The sequence below is a fragment of the Solanum pennellii genome, chromosome 12 (assembly GCF_001406875.1).
Source record: "Solanum pennellii chromosome 12, SPENNV200".
Classification (NCBI taxonomy): Eukaryota; Viridiplantae; Streptophyta; class Magnoliopsida; order Solanales; family Solanaceae; genus Solanum; species Solanum pennellii.
In genome coordinates this window covers 28317260-28335854 of record NC_028648.1, presented here as the reverse complement: position 1 = coordinate 28335854, position 18595 = coordinate 28317260, and the positions used below count along the sequence as shown (strand labels likewise).

The window sequence follows — 18595 nt, the reverse complement described above, 5'->3', positions numbered from 1 at the left end:
ATGTTGTTTTATTTTATCTTAAAGACAATGTAATTAAAGACAATGTTTATTTTATCAATTTTTTTGTCACAACATTTTACATATGTCGCTACAGATGATTCGCCTGTAGCAACATTGGTTGCATATGTTGTTATAGCTGATGCGTATATCGCAACATTCGTCCGTCACAACATGTTGCATATGTTGCTACACATGATTATCTGTAGCAACATTTGCCTCATATGTTTCTACAAATGATTTTATGTAGAAACATTTGAGTCATATGTTGCTACAACAGATTATATGTAGCAAAATATGAGCATATGTTTCTACAACTGATTATATGTAGCAACATTCGTCCGTCACAACATGTGGCATATGTTGCTACATATGATTTTCTGTAGCAACATTTGACTCATATGTTTCTACATATGATTTTATGTAGAATCATTTGAGTCATATGTTGCTACAGCTGATTATATGTAACAACATTTGTGTCATATGTTTCTACAGATAATTTTATGTAGCAGCATTTGAGTCATATGTTTCTACGGATGATTTTATATAGAAACAGTTGAGTCATATGTTGCTAAAATTGATTATATGTAGCAACGTTCGTCCGTCACAACATGTGGCATATGTTGCTACATATGATTATATGTAGCAACATTTGACTCATATGTTTCTACAGATGACTTTATGTAGCAACATTTGAGTCATATGTTTCTACAGATGATTTTATGTAGCAACATTTGAGTCATATGTTGCTACAGCTGATTATATATAGCAACATTTTAATCATATGTTACTACGAATGATTATTTGTAGCAACATTAGAATCATATGTTGCTACAGCTGAAGCGTATATCACAACATTCGTCCGTCACGACTACATAATAATTTGTTATTTGATCAGGAGTGCAAAACTACGTCTATTTAATTCCACAACTATGATAATTGTATTGGTTGTGCACAACTACATAATAATTTTGTATCCTCTACAAAAATCTTCTTGGTAATGCTTAAAAATACAAGAAAAAAAAACAAAGAACACAAACATTAGCTTCCAGATGCTACAACATTTGGCCTTTTTCTTCTCCTTCATCACCCATTCGGTACTTCTTTTGATATGACTTTCATCAACAGTGTCCAACTCCTTAATTTTTTTCGCCAATCGGAGAATAACTAACTTGGATCATATATCAACATCTTCACAATCCCTCCATCTAAAGAAGTTGCATGAGTTCTCCTAAAATACCACAAAGAAACAAATTTTAATTTTTAAAAAAATAAAGAGATCTGAAATCTCCAAATATTTTAGAAATAAACATGCATACACGATATCATGGACAGGACCAAAATATGCGACCTGGATTGTCTTTTTACCATGCAGTTTGCATTGAAAGTAGATCTGCATGTTTACAATACATTTTAACATTCAACATAGTATCATTTTCATCATCACAAATTCGACTAATTATAGCATTTGACATCATACAATGGGAGTATCGAAATTTGGTTTACCAAAGGCGAATCATATATAAAACAACGTGAATGACAGAAAATCAAATAAGATCATTACATTTAATATGAAGCGACAGGTCCTATCTAGGACATCCTGTTTTATCCGAAGTCAGAAAAATATTTGTTTTGAAGACTTTTTCGACTTTTTAGAAATGCTACTTAATTTTGAAGAAAAAACAAGAAAACTGTGGTTTTCAAAAGACTTAAACAGAAAAAATCATTTGAAAACTCTATAGGGGGTTCGGGGATTCATATTAACATCTTAAGAAGGTTTTGAAAGCACCTAAGACGTCCGCTTACTTGCAATTATCCGACAACTAATTTTATTTGGCTAACACTTGTTTAAAAATTTGAAAACTGTTTGAAACTGAGTTTCTAAATTTTTATCTAAGCGGAACTTACAAATTCGAAGCATTATCATTTTTAAGACTTAGTTAAATTTAAAGTTAATGAAATAGTATGTCATTTGACGGGGATTTAGAATTTTTCTAACCTTAAGCTACCTACAAATAAATTCAAACACATAGACGATAAGGTAAGAGAGAGAAAAGGGAGAGAGATTTGGGTCCAAATTCGGGTTCTGTTAGCCTTGACAGGAATTTTGGACCCACCTGTTTTGGGTTTTTGACCCATTTGTCATCTTGAATACCTATCCTAGACTAAATGGATAATTAATACAAATTAAATACGGAAAATAAAAACAAAAGGCTTAGGCCCCAAAACAATAATACACAAATTGTAAGGGAATAAACTTGGGCACTTGTGTCCCACTTTCTTCCTCTTCACCTCCTTGGTCCATTTGAATTCTTTCAACTTAGGTTTGTTCCTTGGTTTTATGGACTGCTTGACTTGAACTAAGGGAGTCGAGCCTTTACGGCTCCTTGGAATATAAGATAAGAAATAAGTTCCTCGCGAACTTAGCCAATTTAAATGCGAACATAAAAGCAAATTAGTAAGAAAGAGTTATGGTCCAAATACACAGAAAAGTGGAAAAAAATATGCATAATACCACATTTTAATTTAAGCACTGTAAAAGACAAAGTATATAAGCACTATAGAGGACAAAGTATATTGTAAGAGATCTCAAATCAAACTACATGATAATTTAAAGATCTTAAACAGATAAAGTTTTAATGGTTTCGACAATATAAGACCGACAATAAACAAAATAAATGTTTCAAACTGTGATAAATTGGAATAAATGAATTACGACCAAAGTGACCACATGCTTCGACTAGTCCACTCTTATTCCTAACAAAACTCTATAGCAAGCACCAAGAGAGTGAATCTTCTGGTAAATGAGAATGAAAAAAGAGTAAATAAGTCAAAACAACATTCTTCATTGCATGAACTTATATTATTTAGAAGAATATCGCCTAGGTGCAACCCATAATCCTCAAGAATTCAATTTAGGCAATACATATAGATAAATCTTTTTTTAGCAGCCTACTCGTTTTAAAGGAGAGAAAAGTGAAAAACCAAATTTCTCATCTAACTAAAGAGGGGACCACGAGTTGCTCGACGTAAAAGGAAATGTTTATTCTTAAACACAAACCAAACCGACAAACAAAATAATGGTAGTGCGATATAGCTTTGTCAACAGAACTAGATTAGATGTTCAACATACGACTAACAATGACAAAAAAATAGTTCGACGTTCTAACACAACAACACAACTAATCATTTACGGAAGAGACCAAATTTTTAGGTGAAGTGTAGGCAAGCAGTGAAGAAATGTATACCCTTTGACAGCAGTAAATTTTTTTTTATGCGGACAGAGACATGACCCAATGCTATTATTATGCAATATTGAAAACAGAACCGATCCCTATCTAACAATAAGGTAGACAATAAGACCATAGTCACATATTTTATTTAAAGCCAAAAAAGTAAACAACAAATGATCCACACAATGTTCAAGAGAAAGAGAGAGAAAAAAACATAGTGAACTAGACAAGAGAAGTCACCAAAACTTGATCCAAAAAAAATAATTCTAGCGAAACAAACTTTTATAATTTTAAGGACATTCTTTGAAATTTAAAGTGAAAACGCTATTATATGGGGAAGTGTTACCTTCTTCGATGTAGCAACTGGGAAGATGAACTCGAGCCGACCTTCCACCTACTAAATTGGACACGAACGGTGATAAAGTTTCAGATCACGACAGGGAACTCACAACAGAAAAAATAAAAATCTTATGTGTTGTTTTTTTTTCTTCGGAAAATCCCCTTTTGGTGTGTATCTTGATATACTTTTCCAAGCTCTGTTGGTATTTTGCTACCTGAAGATACCAAGTTCTCCTCTTAGTTTTACAGAAGAAAACTCTAAACAGAAAAAAATTCCAAAAAAAATGGAAGGAAAAATCCCCTTCAACAGTGGAGATAGCTAAGTATATATAGGGAGAGGATAAGGTTTTGGGAGGGGGCAAAGGGTAGAAACGGAATAGATTAGTTCTAAAAAATTCAAAATTTCCTCCAGCTCTTTCACAAAAATGGACGAACCACTTTTCCTGAAGCCATCAGACTACTCATGAAGAGGAAAGGAGGGTCGACACTTCAGATTGATTTGGCGTCCTTGCCGCTTGACGTGTCACATATCCGCACGAGCAAGTACAATACAAAAGCCTGCACTCACTCAAAAATCCAAAAAAGGGATGAGATGCGTGAACCCTTAGCTGCTGAAACCGTACTAAGGTGGGAGACGTTGATTATTGAGCGTCATCATCCACGCGCTAATTTGCCTTGACGCGCTGGCTCTTTTTTTGCTTTTTTTTTTCAGGGAATTTTGTCGTGTTGGGGAGGCTGTTGAAGTGTTGGGTTTTTGTGTTGAGGAAAAAGAAAGTGGGTCGGGTTTAAAAGGGGTAAAAAATAATAAATGGGCTGGGGCTGAATATTCGGTAGTGAAAGAATGGGCAGGGAAATGAAATGGGTGGGCTGGACGGCTAAAATTTGGCCTGGGGATTGGGATTTAAGAAGTTAGCCAAAAAATTTGATTCGGAGAAATTAAGTAGGATTTAAATAAGACAAATTATAAAATTAATTAAGGAGCTTCTTAATCTTGACGGAATAAAATAACCGACGTGGTCATAGTTAAAAAAGTAGATTATCATATACTTAAGCTAGTTGGTAAAATATTTAAAATAAATTCTTTTTGATATGATTTTTGGAATGTTTAAAAAATACGTCTATTAAGTACGCAATTATATAAGACATATGTTACTAAAATATTCAAGGTGAAAAAAATTATTAAAAACAATTAGTAAACTTTAATATTCTTATAATTTTATAAAACCAATTATTTAGATCGTTTCAAAATAAGAGACTTGAAAATTAATTATTATCGGGAGGGTCATAATTGGGTGTCAACAACTGTCCCTCATTTTACTTGGATTGAAACAAGAAATTCGACGAAAATGAAATTGACCAAACCAATTTGGGCTGAACACTAATTCATCTTATGCGAGGGATTTGGTACGGACTTTAGAAATTGGCTGATCCCCGAAAATGGGCTTCCTACATATCTCAGGATATAAGAGAATTAAGGCCACTTGTAGTTCGATACGCTTGATTTAACGCACGATTTTTGAAGAATTCAAAAGTCATCTCGATACCGAATTATGAAGGGACCGAAATGCTCGAGAATAAGATTTAAGAGCAAATGTTGGAATACAGCCGAGTATTGAAACTGAGCCCACCTACTTATCTTAAACATTAGAAATCAGGCTGCTTGTAGTTCGACTCGATCGGTTGAAAAGAAAATCTATTATGCTAGATAACCTTTGGTTCTAGAAGAGCGAAAATAGATTGAGTATGAAAAAAAGGCTTGTAACCTCTTAGTCATGAATGTGGTCCAATTCACACCCATAATTAAGAATTTACACGGACAAAATTTCCAAAGCTCTTGGGCGCATTGTCGCTTAGATTGGAAACTTGCTTCCGATAGACCAAAATATCCTGATGCGAGACTTAAGCTGACAGACCTAAAGAAATACCCACATGCTTTCTGATAGGGGTGTGGTTTGATTGTGGTGAAAGTCGCTCCTCTGCTCTTTCCTAAGAGTTTGACACTCCTCTTTGGACTATGTCTCAGTTCGCTGCTAAGAAAAAGTTTCACGTTGTGATGCATCCTTGTTGATGTCGTCCGCACCTGTGGTTTGGTTTGATAATTCATCCTTTCGGATGTTCTCGACACAGACTGAGATAATATTTGTCAGCATAAAAATGCAATTTAAATGGGAGACAGCTTTTACCGTGTCGACACTTAATTGTTCTCTTTGACATTTGACGTCAATTCAATTGGTTTGATGTAAAGCTAATAAAGCTTATGTCTTGTGTTTGCAATATAATCTTCAATGCGCTCTTCATTGGATGTCAAAATAAATAACGTTGATGCAGTGCTGATATTTTCTTCGTTGCTTTCGATGATTCTCTTGGCATTCACTCTTGCCAAATAAAAATGCAATAGATGTTGAGGGGTAAATATTTCCCTTGAGATGCACGATTCCTCCTCTGGCAGTGCATGATTTCTTGCGGGGTATGAATATCTTCCTGCGATGCATAAATTTCTGCGAGGCATGAATATCTTCTCGCGACGCATAATTTCTGTGAGGTATCGAATCTTCTCGCGATGCATAATTTCTGTGAGGTATGAAATCTTCTCACGATGCATAAATTTCAACGAGGCATGAAATCTTCTCACGATGCATAAATTTCTTTGAGGTATAAAATCTTCTCATGATACATAACTTTCTGCGAGACATGAAAACTTCCCATGATGCATAGCTCCCGGCGAGTCATAAATATCTTCTCGCGATGCATGAATATTGACTCGCGATACATGATCTTCCGTGATGCATGAATATTGACTCGCGATGCATGATCTTCCGCGATGCATGATCTTCCGCGATGCATGACCTTCCGCGATGCATGAATATTGACTCGCGATGCATGATCTTCCATGATGCATGAATATTGACTCGCCATGCATGAATATTAACTCTTGATGTCGTTCTTGGTACCAAATGAAGATAGTGCTTCAATCGAGCAACATAGTGATCTTCTGGGTGCTTTCTGGATAATCATATCGTCTCCAATGATAACGGTAAAACGACTTCCAGATATTATATCGTCTTGATCGATAATAAAATAACTGACCCCTTCGGGTAATGTATAATATCATATCCGACATTATGATGCAAATGACGTCCTTTACGGAAACCGTAAAATCTTCCTTGAGACTTTCGCTCGATTCACCTTCGAATCTAGCTGGACGTTCTTTATAATCATCATGTTGTCGGAAATTGATTTTGAAATAAAGACTTCATATTCCCAAGTCTCCGACATAAGCGATACAAATTGATTCTTGCTTCTAGGAAAAATATTGATTTTGGGATAGTTTTCTCCTCCTTTGACTTCTCTATACTCATCTATCGAAAGAATTTAGCTATAAACCTGCGTCCATAGAAAAATTGTTAGTTTTAAAAACAAACTGATCTATGTCGATTTCTTCAGTTGTCTGCTCCTTGTCTTGCTATCTTCGGTTGATTTCCCGATCTCCCGACTCTTGATAAATTGTACAAAATATTTTATGCCAAAACAAATGAAACATAAAAGGCAAAATTTAAGAGAAGTAAATTTTCAAGAAATAGTATCTGAAAAAGGTCACTATCAAGTCATGTCATATCAGGCTTAACAAACTTCTTTGAGTCTGATGCTTGGAGGTATATCTGATTGTTCGCTGGGGAGTTTTTAGAGTCGCTCTAGACTATAGCTAAACACATGTTGAAATTTTGAGGCCATCCACAAAATTGTTGTCCCAGTTACATGTCTCGGCTTATCTTTAACTGTCCATGAGTGAGTCATGGAATTTCTGAGATCCTCTCAAAAATTCTGTCCTAGTTGCAAATCTTGAAATATCTTCAGTTTAGATTCGTTAAGGAAGTAATCTTCTTCTTGAGAATTTTTTGAGTCCCTCTCAAAAATTCTATCCCGGTTTCTATTATAAAGAGAAATAGAAATCTTATGGGAGATATGACCGAACCCTTGTGGCGCCTACGTATCCCGTTGAGGCAGGAATTAGGTCAAACGTAGTTCCCCCTCAAAGGTAACAAAATAAGAAAAATTTATAAAGAAAACCTACCGAGGCCGACATAGGCCGCCTACGTATCTCATTCTTTAGAATTCTGGTTGAACGTAGTTCATATACAAAGAAATAATTAAAGGGGATAAATGGGGTGACCGAGGCCGACATTGGCCGCCTACGTATCTCATTCTTAAGAATTCAGGTCAGACGTAGTTCATTACAAGGAGGGATAAAACTTTAAACAAAGTAAATACAAGCGAATGGAACTATTACAAGTAAATAACAGAAATTCAAGTTGAATCTTCTCACGTAGTATCTCTTGACAGCATCTGAATTGATAGGTTTCGGTCATGCGGTTCCATCCATCTCCGACAGGACCAAAGCACCTCCAGGTAGTACTTTACGAACCATGTAAGGACCTTTCCATTTAGGTGCGAACTTTCCTTTGTACTTGTCTTTATGAGGAAAAATACGCTTTAAGAACCAACTGACCAACTTCGAAAATTTTGGCTCTCTTATGAAAAGCACGAATCATTCTCTGTCTATACAACTCACCATGATACACAGAAACCATTCTCTTATCGTCAATCAAAGTTAACTGATCGATTCTCTTGCTCAACCATTCAGCGTTACTCAACTCAGCTGCTTAGATGATTCTCATTGACGGTATCTCAACTTCAACAGGTATGACTGCCTCTATTCCATATACTAGTAAGTACGGAGTAGCTCCAGTCGATGTTCTGACGGTCGTTCAATAACCCTATAAAGCATATGGAAACATCTCATGCCAACCTCGGTGATTGTCAATCATCTTTGTCAGGATCTTTTTGATATTCTTATTGGCATCCTCTACTGCTCCATTCATTTGAGGACGATAAGCAGTTGTATTCGGGTGCCTAATCTTAAATTGCTCACATATATCTCTCATCAAGTGACTATTAAGATTTGTACCATTATCACTAATGATCGATTCTGGTACTCCGAACCTGCATATCAAATTGTTGCGAACAAAATCCTCCACAACTTTCTTGGTTAGTGACTTGTAAGAAGATGCTTCCACCCACTTGTTAAAGTAATCAATGGCAACCAAAATGAATCTGTCCATTAGAAGCGGCTAGCTCTATCGGACCTATGACATCTATACCCCAAGCTACAAATGGCCAAGGTGAACACATAGCATTAAGCTCGTGAGGTGGCACTCGGATCAAATCACCATGCACTTGACATTTATGATATTTCTGCACAAACTTGCAACAATAAATCTCCATAGTCATCCAGAAATAACCGGCTCGAAGGATCTTTCTTGCCAAAGTGAGCCCATTCATATGCATACCACAAACTCCGGGATGTATCTGTTCCATAAACCTCGCAGCTTCGATGACATCAATGCATCTTAGAAGAACCAAATTTGGAGTCCTCCTATAAAGGACTTCTCTACTTAGAAAGAAATTGCGAGCCATACGGCGTATCAACTTCTTTTGGTTGGACGTAGCATCTTCAGGATAAGTTTCAGACTCCAAATACTTCTTTATATCAAAATAGCAAGGCAAACCGTCTAGTTCTACTTCAACATGGGAACAATGGACTAGATGTTCTTTCAACTCTGTATCCAGAGGATCAATATAATCTGAACTCCATCTTACAAAATGTTTTGCACAACTTCTGCACATACTGTACGTAAGGTATAATCATTGGGTTCTTCACTGCCCATTCTCCTTGAACTTAATGAATTAAAAGGTCTGAATCTCCAATAACCAACAACTCGTAGACATTCATGTCGATGGCCATTTTCAAATCAAGAATACAAGCTTCGTATTCGGCCATGTTGTTCGTGCAATTAAATCGGAGCTTAGCCGCAATAGGATAGTGCTGACCAGATTCCGACACTAAGACTGCTCCAATACCTTTACCTTGGTGATTTTCCGCTCCATCAAAGAATAATCTCCAACCTGGATATGCTTTAGAAATATCCTCACCCACAAATGACACTTATTCATCGTGAAAATAAGTCTTAAGCGTTTCATACTCTGCATCAACAGAATTTTCTGCAAGATGATCCGCCAAGGCCTGTGCTTTTATTGCCTTTTTGAGTCATATACACGATATCAAACTCAATCAACAGCATTTGCCATTTAGCTAACTTTCCGGTCGGCATCGCCTTCTGAAAGATATACTTCAGTGGATCCATTATGGAAATGAGGTTATTAGTATAAGAAGACAAATAATGTCTCAGCTTCTGCGCAAGCCACGTCAAAGCACAACACGTTCTCTCCAAAAAGTGTAACGAGACTCGTATGGAATAAACTTCTTGCTTATACAATAGATAGTCCTTTCCTTCTTTCTTGTCTAGTCGTGTTGACCAAGTACACATCCGAATGTACTATCTAAGACAGACAAGTTCAGCAACAAAGGACTCCCTTATTGCGGAGGAACCAATACCGGTGGATTGGACAAATAGTTCTTGATAGCATCAAAAGCAGTCTGACACTCTTTAGCCCACTTTGTCGTGGCGTCTTTCTTCAATAGCTTGAAAATAGGCTCACACACCACGGTTGATTGAGCTATGAATCGACTGATGTAGTTTAACCTCCCTAAGAAACTCATCACCTCTTTTCTCGTCTTCGGCGGAGGTAACTCTTGAATTTCTTTAATCTTAGAAGGGTCGAGCTCAATACCCCTTCTGCTGACTATAAATCCCAACAACTTTTTAGCTGGAACACCAAAAGCACATTTGGCAGGATTTAACTTCAAGTTGTACTGACGAAAACGATCAAAGAATTTCTTTAGATGTGTCAAGTGGTTTGAACTCTCGCGGGACTTGATTATGATGTCATCCACATTCACCTAGATCTGCTTATGAATCATGTCATGAAATGTTGTCGTCACAGCCCTCATATCGGTAGCTCCAGCACTCTTGAGGACAAATGGCATCACACTGTAATGATATACACCCCAAGGTGTAATAAAAGTTGTCTTTTTTGCATCTTTCTCATCCATTAGAATCCGGTGGTAACATGCGTAACAATCCACAAATGATTGCATTTCATGTTTAGCATAGTTATCAATCAAAATATGAATATTCGGCAATGGAAAATTATCCTTCGGTCTAGCTTTGTTGAGGTCTCTGTAGTCGACACAAATCCTGATTTTCCCATCTTTTTTGGCGACCGGAACAACATTGGCAAACCAAGTTGGATATTGTGTCACTTCCACTAATCGAGACTATATATGCTTGGTGATCTCTTATTTAATCTTTAAACTCGGTTCAGGTTTGAATTTCTTAGTTTTTTGTTTCACCGTTTCAAACCTCGGGTTAATCGGTAGTTTATGAGATACAACATCGTTACTCAGCCCTTGCATGTCGCCGACTTCCCAGATGAACACATCTATATATTCAACAAGAAAATTAATCAAGCCCCTCCCTCTGAGTTTCATTTAAGTGGATGCTGATCTTAACCTCTTAAACGCACTCCGAATCCCCCAAATTTACCGTTTCCGTTTCCTCTAGATTTGGTTTATGCTGATTTTCAAAATGCTGAAATTCCTCAACAACATACTCTGGTTCCTTACTTTCTTCTTCATAGTCATCAACCTCGTCATTACCAGCGTCATTTTGTTCATTCAGCTAATGACATGACATGACATTGGCAGGTTTCAAACTTACATTACTGAAACCATAAACAAAGTTAGAAAATCAAAGTATAACAAATGACTAAATAAATAAATAAATTTAAAAACAAAGAGGCTTTCATTCAAATTAGAAAATGATGAAAACTTTGGCCATGGTATAGGGCCAGGTTGCCTTCTTTGAACATCACGATGGAAATTCGAAAAATTCAAATAGTTAAGAAAAATGCAAAAATGGTGGGTCTCGGGCCTCTTCTGGACTACCACTAATTTTTAATATGCATGAAACGATGCCCTTCTACCGAGAGTTCGGGGGATCAGGATGGGCGTGGAGGTTCAGTTCTGCAGCGTCTCCTTTGGCTCAACATCGCGGATACCAGCTAGCTCGACCTCTTCATCAATAACAGCATCGATCTCTTCGAAGAGGTCATAGAAACTTCCCCAAGGTCTTCATGCTCGGCAAGCTCCCAGATTGGGAAGGATTGATACAGCTGTGGGATAGGCTTAGAAAATGATTGGTCATTTTTTCTTCTTCATCTTCATGTCATCATCTGTGGGGATGTACCCCAAACCATATCTTGCTCCCTTGACAAGGACCGGAATAGGCTCAAAAATTCCTTGGGAATTTCTTCCCAATACGAAACCTGGTTCAAAACCATTCTGCAGCATCACAGTGGTTATCATCTTATACACGGTAGGAATGGGAGTCTGTGGGGCCAAGTCTTCACCGATGGCATATACCAGCTCCACCATGTAGAAATTTGTACCTCGCAATATCTCATATATGATCGGCGCCTGTCTGCAGAGTGACTCCCTTCCCCATGAATAACAAGCTCTTCGTTCTTCCAAACGAGCTTCATCATCTGAAGTAGAGTAGAAGGGAATCTCTAGCCATATGGATGAAAGGCCTTCCCAAAAGAAGGTTATAGATGGTGTCGATATCCAATACTTGAAACTGTGCACTGAATTCTGCTAGACCCATTTGGATTATTAGATTCACTTCTCCCAATGTATCTCTCTAGACCCCATCAAAGGCTCTTACGTTGACTTGGTTTTGTTCCAGCTTCCCAAGGTCAAACCTTAGCTACCTCAACGTAGACAACAGACAGATATTAACACAAGATTCATAATCTACTAAGACGCGGTTGACAACCTTTTTGCGGCATACCACAGTGATGTGCAACGCCTTGTTGTGTGACCTCCCTTCGAAAGGCAGCTCATCATCACAGAAGCTGATTCGGTGCCCTCGAATAACCTGGTGAATCATAGCGGCCAAGTTATCGTTGCTTGTGCCCTTGGGTACATACGTATCATCGAAAGCCTACATCAAAGTCGGCCTGTGCGACTGGGAACTCATCAGCAGGGCACAACGGAGATCTGGGCTGGAGTTTTCTCCAAATGCTTGACGATAGAATAATTTTTCGGCTGCATTCTTCTCCAGAATTCCTTCTATTCTCCTTCGCTTATTGGACTCTTAGTGTGATCCTTCTTTTGACCTCTGAGATCAAGATCATCAAGAGTGTAACATCTTCCAGATCTGGTCATGCCTTGAGCAGCATCAGTTTCAATAACAAACTTAGGCTTGATGAGAGTCTTTGATGGCACCAAAGCAACAGACTTTGCGGGTGACAAAATAACGAACTCTTTCTTCTCTTTGATGCTCAAAGAAGCTACAATCTTTTCCAAATCATCGTGAATGATGGGAGTAATCATTTTCGTTCCACACCAGTTATCGTCTATCTTGATCATATTGACATTTCCGCCCCCATGATTCGGCAGCGGGTTGGTGCTGACATTTGGTGCCGCTGGTTGGAGAGAGACTACCTCTTGGTCAATCAAATCCTGAATTTTGTGCTTGAGGTTGATACAATCCTCAGTATCATTCTCAACACTGTTGGAATGATAAGCACATCTCTGATCGGGTCTGTAGAATTTTTAATTGACATCCATGGGTTTGGGCCTCACATGGTGGATGTATCCGGCCGCAGCCAGTCGCTCGTACAACTTTTTTTGGCTTTCAGCGAGCGCATTGAAGTTCCTTGAAGGCTTCTTCTCGAATCTGGGTTGGGGAGGATCATAACTGCCTTGTTGAGGAGGAGGCTCCTGTTAATAACTTCTAGTATTTGGACAGGGAGCTTGGTTTCTGGGATATGTATTTGTTTGATAGTTCGGTGATGGAGCATGGTAATTTGGAGAGGAATTTTGGTATAGTGGAGCTTGGACTTGATAAACAGGAAGGAGTGCTCGGTAGCTCAACTGCACGTTAGCGCAGTTGGGAGCAACACCCTGGAATTTTGTGGGGTGGAGGATGATTTGGGTAGATGGGAGATGGATTTTGGTAATTTTGGGGTGGACTTTGGTATAGTGGAGCTTGGACGTTTGGAAAAGTGGCGGAAGTATTCTGATAAATTGAAGGATTATTGGGATGACTAGCTTGCGTGTAGCAAGCTTGGTAGGACTTTTGGGAAGTCCGAGAACGACCTTGGGAATATGACGAGCTTCTGAGGGTTTTCATTCCCCCATATGAAACAGCAGTGATTTCTTCTCTTTTCTTTTTCAACAACCCTGAAGATCCAGGTGATGCGGCTAAACGGGCTATCTTTCCTGATTTTAAATCGTCCTAGATAGTCTCACCAATTTTGACTATCTCGGTAGACTTTGCTCCAACGAGCAACATAATTCTATCATAATATTCAGGCCCTTTCATGCGCACAAATACTTCAACGATTTCATCCTCAGATATGGGTGGTCTCACCCTTGCCGCTTCTTTTCTCCACCTATAGGCGAACTCTCTATAGCTCTTGGTTGATTTTTGCTTCATCTTCTCCAAAGAGTATCGGTCTGGAACAATTTCTACGTTGTAAGCAAATTGATTGATAAAATCTTTGGCCAATGCATTCCAGCTGGGCCATTGCCTGGTTTCATGCGATGTGAACCATTCAAGAGCTTTTCCGCACAGGCTTCGGCTGAAGAGACGCATGTAAAGCTTCATCCCTTCCAACTCCTACGAGATAGTCACAATAGGCTCTCAAATGAGCCATAGGGTTGCCCACTCCTCCGAAAGTGTCAAACTTCAGGATCTTGAACCCTTCTCCAAATTTGGATGAATACATAAGTCTTCATAACTAAGCCCGACGATATCAGGGATGCATTGGAGCTCCTTCATGGCCTTCTTGATCTCTTCTTTTATGTCGACCTTTACCTCTTCCTTTGACCTCCACTCCTTTTCCTTTTCCTCATAATGGTCCATCTCAGAACCGTGCACATCGTGCTCGGCAGGGACAAAAATTTGGAAAGTGGCTCTTTTTGGTAAGGGTGGAGCTACAGAGGGACTCTAAGCAATTTGAGTGGTTTGATAATTCTGTGGGTACGTTTCATAATTTGTATTCTGATTTAAGAAGTGGTGGGATGTTTGTGGATTAAAAGTATTTTGATTTGGATTTTGGTTTTGATTTTGCGGTGGAGGAGCAGTTTGATGGTGGGTATTTTGAAGATGCAGTGGCATTTGAGGATGGTTGTTTTAAGGAGGAGGTGGAGTTTTGCAAGATGCAGAAGCATATTGGGGATTTTGGGAAGTCAGATCTATAACGGATGGATTCTGAGCAGGTGTACATGGCTGGTTCTGGGCCGGATCCATATTTGAAGAAGGGAAGTAGATTGAAGGTCTCCTATCAGCAGCGTTAGCAGCAAATCCTGCTGGAGGCAGATCCTGTCTCCTTTGTATCTCTACCCTAATCTCTGCAATCTGTTGCATCAACTGCAAAATCAACTCGTTCCAGCATTCGATTGACACAGACCAGTTTCAAAGTACCTCAGAAGGAAGACAACTCAAAGGCAGATTCGTCAGTGCAGATTCCGAATACAAAATGCATAATAACATACAGAGAGCGGATAAACACACAAATTGCTTTGTTTGAGGATATCTTCAACCCATGAGTAAGAACGGAAACATATTTTTTTAACAAGCAGGAGTTTACTTGTTTTAGTTTTGACAATGTCTTAGAAAAGATATATCACGTTGAGCTAAGGTCTTCTTGCAGCTGCTCCTTGAGGTCTGTTCTTCGTATCTTCTCGTAACATAAAGGGGAGAATGAAAATTTTTAAAGATAGGGGCCGGTCCTGGGAAGGATGCCTACGTATCTCACAAGGAAAATTTAGGCCCAACATAGTTCGAGTACAGGATAAAACATTTTCATTCATTCGTTCATTACTATTACAAGGAAATCGAAAAGCAACAACAGAGCTAAAAGATAAAATGATGAAAACACGCTAGTCATTTCCCTTCTTGTTATAGCATTAGTCTCCTCCTTTAAGACGGCCTAGGAATGGAGGTTTGTAGATGATTTCCTCGTCGTCGTCTTCCCCACTCGCTTCAGGGTGAGCGTTATCGGGACCACTATTATCTCCCCGCTCGTAGACAGGGTATTTTTTGCGCATTTTCTGTAGTTTATCAATCATGTTGCTATGGAAGACTTTGGTCTTCCTCCTCAGTGCGGCCATCCTTTATCTCATGGAGGAGAATTCTTCCATTTCCATTGTCATCTCTTCATCAAGTGACATGTTTTTAGCTAACAGAGCGGCAATCTCCGATTCTATTCTCGCCTCTCTCACTTCTCTTTCTTGCACTTTCGACAGAAGCATGTCCACCTTCTTTCGCAAGTCCTCTGACTCCATCTCAACATCGTTCTTTCTCTTCATCTGTGATGCCAGATCCTCATCCAGGGTCACGGTTGGAGCTTCATAAATTGTGGTGGCCATGTCGATTCTGAGCCCTTCCTCCTTGGCTTCTTGAATATCCCAAGTGATTTGTTCGATCTTTCTTTGTAATTCTTCTCAAGTGAGTTCCATCTGTACGTTCTTACCCTTGTCCATAGCAGTGATTCTTTGCCTTTCGTGAGACTGTAGAATAGTGTTTTAGGATTTGGAGATGGGATTTCTCTTTTGAATGAGAAACTTAAGACTCAGAAAGTTTTGGTCAGATATTTGTAATAGTGACTTCTGTATTTCTGGAAAGGAGTGGTTTTTCGATATCCTCATTCATAGGAACATAACACATAAGCAATTAACGACACATATATCTGTCCTAAAACATAGAGTGGGACCCTTTTGTGCCAAGGGTAGGCCTAGCGCATTTGAATGATTTACAGGTGCATTTAAACCATATAAACGACTCCCCCCCCCCCGAAAAAAAATTTTCGACAGTATATAATAACGTTCACAAAGGGGAAATAAAGGATAAAAAATTAAAGACAAAACCCACGCAGGGGCTATTTGAAAGTGCAATAAAGGCAGGCCGACGCAGGGACTAAGAGTAACATAAATACACATAAAAAACCCACGCAGGGGCGAAGTCCACTATGCCGCTCCAGATGGTCCTGCTCCGTCGTCGTTCCCCTGAGTCTTGTACTGCTGAAACATATATCTTAGCATCAGCAAGAATCCTTCGACCAGGCGTCCTTTGTCTTCCAAGTTTTCGTATCGCATCCTCTCGATTTTCTCCTCCACACAACTATCAAAATCATCATAACCACACCTCAGTCTTTCCACCTCTTGAGTCACCCTTTCAAGAGTATCATGGTTCTCGACAAACTTAGTGTACACCTCTTGGGATTTTTTCTTTACCTCTTGTAGCTCAGAAACTACTTTGGCTTCTCTGTCCATTACGCTGCGAAAGCTACGCGGGGTTTGGGAGGAGACGTTTTATATGTCCCTCTTCATCCATTCTTTGTAACCCTTGTCATATCCAGCATTGAATCGGTCAGGGGCGATAGTGTCTTTATCCATACGCTTGGAACTTTTCCATTCTCTGAACATTTCAGACGTGTCGTGCACTCTATCATCTTCAATATCGTATACATAAGCGCCATAGTACGCCCCTTTGGGTACAGCTTGTCTCCTCCCGAACTGTCGCAAGACTCGAAAGGGTGAATAAGGGCAAATTCCCCGAATACATGGTAGAGGAAGCACAACCTGTCTGCGGCTCTCCACGACGACTTCTTTGGAGATGAAATGGTCAAACATCCATTGGAGATATTCTTCTGTCAATTCGTAGAAAATTTGAGCCCATCTCCCCCTTATTCTCAGATTGTCCATATTTTCCCAATACAACATGTCATTCAAATCTTTAAGGGTGTTTTTGTTGTCAAGAGTATGCAGCTCCCGATTCCCAGCACCCTTTGCTAAATGGCTGAGGATCCACGATTGAAGGAGCAAATTGCATCCTTGGAAGTATCGATGCCCCTCTTTGCAATTTCCTAGGGCTCGACACATATCGGACAAAATGACTGGAGATATAGGGTAGTACTTTGTTGTCCCTTGGTTCTCATACCCTTTGAACAAAGTATGCGCGAGTGTTATAACCCGTGTATTGATACTCAGACTCGGGCCATGTGGAAATACCATTGTTCTCAATAATGCTACAGAAAATGCTAGAGGACGAATTTCATTCCATTCTCTGTAAGAGATCTTGAACTCTCGGTTGTAAGTGGCATAGAAGCTTTCATGTCCTAATTGGATATAAAGATCTCTGAATGCTACATGGGATTCTTGGCACCAGTAGGCAAAGTCTTTCCCCAACCTGAACTAGTCAGCAATATTTTCTACAGAAGGCTTATTTGGGATAATGATGTCTTCTTGTTTTCTTTCTTTTCTTTCTATACCAGTACCTGCTGTGTCTATACAGTCTCTGATCTCCTCCAAAGTCTGGGTAATTTCGGCTGTTCTGAACTGAAACACCAGTCTTTGGCTGTCCCAATATCTTGTAAGGACCTCAACCAGTTCCTGCCAACCATTCATGTTTATTAATTCCGTCAGAGTACCCACATATTTGTTAAGGGTTCTTCTATGATCCCTGTCCTGATTATTATACCACATTGTGAGTTGAGGTGGCGCTGGTATTACCATGTCAAACTTTGGAAAGCGGTCCATATCTACAAAACAGAAGCTAGTTAGGTTTACCCACCCCAAATTGGTTTTCACACGTACATCATTCAAATGTCACATAAAATGATGTGTTGTGAGGTCGAAGACCTTAGACACGGTTTTGGCGGTTTTCTACTAAATGGACTTAATACACCTTGGGTATCAAGCCGTCTTAGGCTAATGCTTAATTTTTTGTTTTGGTTTTGCCCTAGCTTAGGCTTACTAGAATAGTTTTGAAGTTTACGGTTACCCGATTTGTACAAACATCGGGGTGAAGCTACCAAACAACGTTGGATGAACGCATTCCAACAATTTGTTTGATACTTCCAAATGAATTTTGAGTATTTCTAAAGAAAGCCATGGAAAGTCATGTAACCTTCGTTTTTCCTAATGCAATCTATTTGCCAATTGGCGGAAAGATGTAATGATATGCAACATTTCAAAAACTAAGGTAAACTTAAAT

General features: G+C 39.0%; 1 long non-coding RNA gene across 2 annotated transcripts; it reads right to left on the bottom strand.

Annotated features, from left to right (window-relative positions):
• Positions 1–891: 891 nt before the first annotated feature.
• LOC107005836 lies at positions 892–4424 on the bottom strand. Of its 2 annotated transcripts, XR_003575465.1 has the most exons (4): positions 4005–4424; positions 3577–3784; positions 1317–2419; positions 892–1228 (listed from the first exon to the last, which is right to left on the bottom strand). It is a non-coding gene; the product is annotated as an uncharacterized LOC107005836 (long non-coding RNA). The 2 variants fall into 2 exon arrangements; XR_001454952.2 differs by having other exon boundaries at positions 3577–4424.
• Positions 4425–18595: the final 14171 nt, after the last annotated feature.